Source organism: Strongylocentrotus purpuratus, unplaced genomic scaffold (genome assembly GCF_000002235.5).
Source record: "Strongylocentrotus purpuratus isolate Spur 01 unplaced genomic scaffold, Spur_5.0 spur5_scaffold_10, whole genome shotgun sequence".
NCBI classification, from domain to species: Eukaryota; Metazoa; Echinodermata; class Echinoidea; order Camarodonta; family Strongylocentrotidae; genus Strongylocentrotus; species Strongylocentrotus purpuratus.
In genome coordinates, this window is record NW_022145595.1 from 24,579,549 (window position 1) to 24,583,226 (window position 3,678).

A 3,678-nucleotide genomic window follows, 5' to 3' on the forward strand; every position below is an offset into this window, starting at 1 on the left:
CAAATTTGCCCCCCCCCCCCCCTAAGAAATCCTGGATCCGCACCTGTTGTATAATATTCCTCATTCAATGTAGAACGTTCTCAGGTAATGCCATTCAGGGGCGGATCTAGGACTTTCCAAAACTCGCGCCGTTTTACTGTTTTACTTGTTTTTCTTCTTTTTTCATCACTTGGCCGTCCAAGGGGGGTTAAACCGCCGACCCCCCCCCCCCCCCCCCTAGATCAGCCCTTGCCATTCCGTTCCGTTTGGAGTCGACCATTTTGGTCTTCAGGATTGAATTGTTGTTGCAATCCCAGGTCAAAAAAATAGTTGAAACAGTTGCATTTTCAACTGGTATCAACTGGAATCAACTGTTGTACCAGTTGATTCCAGTTGACGGAACTGGGATATGTGCCAGTTTATTATACTGCATGGTTTCAAATGGATTCAACTTGTACCAGTTGAAACCAGTTGACACATCTGGTAAACTTCACATGCACCGGTATATCCCAGTTAAAACCCATTGACTCTACTGGCATTCTGAAAACAACCAGTTGGTTCCAGTTGAAACCAATTAACCATACTGGTATTAAATTGTTTCACCAGTTGATACCAGTTAAAAACAATAGGCCTTACTGGTACATCTGCCAGTTGATTCCAGTTTAAAACCCATGAAACCCAAGTGGACCATTTGAGACCTGTTGTTTCCAGTAGATGATTACCAGTTGAAAACCAATAGATGAATACCAGTTGAAACCATGATTACCAGTTGATTTACCTACCAGTTGAAAACCAGTAGATGATGAAAACCAATAGATGATTACCAGTTGAATTACCAGTTGAAACCGATGATTGCCATGCAGTTGATTTACCAGTTGAAACCAGTAGAATATGCAGTTGAAAACCAGTTAATTGTATCTTGTGCATTTCATATGGAAAAGTGGTGTCTTTTGGCGAGTCTGTGGCACAGAAAATATAATTAGCTGGTCCCCAACTGTTTTTTTTTTTACCTGGGATGTATTTCTAAACCCGTATAGCTAATTTTTTTTGCAATTTATTTTGCAATGTGCCATCTTACTTTTCATTTCAATAAAAAAAATCTAACCACTCAGAATGCGTTTCCCTCCTCCTTTTCCTCGCAAAGGAAGAAGAGGAACGGTCATCAATGACGACGAGCGAGTTATCGAGAAGATAACACTCGAAGTCCGCTTCGCGCTCAGAGGGAAACGCTACGACTCTTCATCGTGGTTAGGTGTGGGAACACTAGTGTGTCGTAAGAGAACGAAACATACTATAGAAATGATCCCTAAAAGTATGATCTTAAATTTTAAAGCAGAATCTCTTAAAAAATATTGAAGTATTAAACATGATAAAATATGGTTAGTAACAAATAGTTTCCTGAGAAATACCGAATCGAGGTAGTAAAAGATATTTCTAATTTATTAAAGAGTTATAACTTATTTTACAGTTATGATTCAAAAGTAATATTTTTTTTCTGGTCTGGATTTTTTTCTTAGATTAGGGTAAAGGTGAAATCTTTGGTAGATGCTTGGAAGAGCTGAAATAGAACAGCCTTAAGATGAATATTCATGATTATTGTTAGTCTTTGATACCAGACAAGAAACCTGTTTCAAGTTTTGTCAATCCATTTATATAGGATGCAAATTGTATAACCAAACATATTAATGCATCGATAAGTTGTCATAAGTATTAAAAATGTCTAGATTACATTATTTTTGGACTGTAATTATTTTTGGACTGTAATTGTTTTTTTTCCTCAGATCGAGGAAAATATTTTTAACGAACATGAAAAGAGAGGCTGGGTCGGAACAGCTATATGATGAATATTCATGATTTTGTTAGTCTTTATTACCAAACTTTAGCTAAATTCCAAGTGTTTTATTCTGTTATTTTGACGTAACTCCTGGATATAACCTAACATAAACATATCATAAGATTGTCATCATGCATGTAGTGCCTCATCTTACCGTACTGTGATCTATTTATTTTAATTCTAGATTGAGGTAATGCTGATTTTTGTTTCGTAAGAGAAAGATACATAGGCCTACTATAGAAATTATCCCTAAAAGTATGATCTTAAAGTGTAAAACAGAATTTCTGTAACTATATAAAAATTATGGAAGAATTAAACATGATAAAATATGGTTAGTAACAAATAGTTTCCTGCGAAATACCAAATCGAGGGACAGTAAAAGACATTTATACTTCATTGAAGAGTTAAAACTTGTATCATAATAGTAATCAAAAAGTACAAGCATTTTTAATATGCTGGGATATTTTTCTAAGATGAGGGTAAAGTGAAATCTTTGGTAGATGCTTGGAAGAGCTGGAAGATAACAGTTGTGTGATGAATATTCATTAATTAATTATCATTCAAAATTTGTTTTGAAAGTAACTGTCTGGATTGTGGAAGCAATTTATGAAATGCATATCGATTGATTGGTGTAAACATGGAGGTAAGAATGTCAAAGGTAATGATCATTTTCGCTAGGCTCCAGCTGGTTATCTAGTGTATAATTGGTGAGGTTTCGGAATTGATAACAAATCTACTCAATCTTAATGAAAAGCACATTAACTTCACTTAGAAACGGGTATATTATGAGAGGACTGATATGTAGCATGACCCTTTGGTCGAAACACTTCAGCTGTTTTGGTCATATCTGTCATATTTTGAATATAAATGCATATAGTAGAACAATTCTTTTTAGGTGACACTTCTATTATGTCAGTCTACAACTGATTTACGAAAAAAAGAACGAGTCATAAGCTCACAAAATTTAACTATCTTTCACTTTTTACCAGAAGTCAATGTTGACTTAACTCCATGTTTTCCTTCTCGGTCTTTCTTTGTCTACAAACGTGCATATACATCCTGAATCTGTTTACAATAAGAGGTCAATTATATACTTAATTTCGTTGGTTACAATTACTAACTATATAAGACAATTATTGAACCATACAAATTAATATCAGTTTGTCAGTCAATCGAGTTGTTTGTAAAACATAGTGTCTATGGTGTTCATTTCATGACATAGTATAATTTTGTTTCTATTAACATACTTGCACAGTTGAAATACATTCGTTGATGCTATGTCGGGCTCACCTATCAAATTTTGCCTAGTTCTTCTATTTCATGTTATTTGTAAAATGGTGTTCATTTCATGACATAGTATAATTTTGTTTCTATTAACATACTTGCACAGTTGATGTACATTCGTTGATGCTATGTCGGGCTCGATCACCTATCGAATTTTGCCCGAGTTCTTCTATTTTGCCCCCCCCCCCCCCCCCCCACCTTCCATGAATACTGAAATTTCCATATGCCCTAGCTATTACCCTCCCTCCTCCCCTATCCATTGCAAGTTGTTTTTCCTCTTTCCCTTTTTTCAATTCTCAACTGGAATCCATGCAGTTGATTCCACTCTACCAATTTTCATATTGAAACCAGTTCCCTGAATCAACTGGTGGTATAGCTAATTGCTTTTAACTGCATGACACGGGTCCCCATAACTGTTTTTGACCTGGCTTATTGCCATCACATTTGTGCTTAATTAGGAAGCTATATATCGCATCGGGAAACCTAAGAGAAAAGAACCACACAAAAGGATAATTAAAGGCATTGAAATCTAACAGGAGAAGGTGCACAATGACAATGTCAACGGCGGGCATTCTATTTGC

General features: G+C 35.6%; 1 non-coding gene across 1 annotated transcript; it reads right to left on the reverse strand.

The window, feature by feature from the left end:
- Positions 1-1,082: 1,082 nt before the first annotated feature.
- LOC115922018 lies at positions 1,083-1,301 on the reverse strand. The gene has a single exon (XR_004063279.1). It is a non-coding gene; the product is annotated as a small nucleolar RNA U3 (small nucleolar RNA).
- Positions 1,302-3,678: the final 2,377 nt, after the last annotated feature.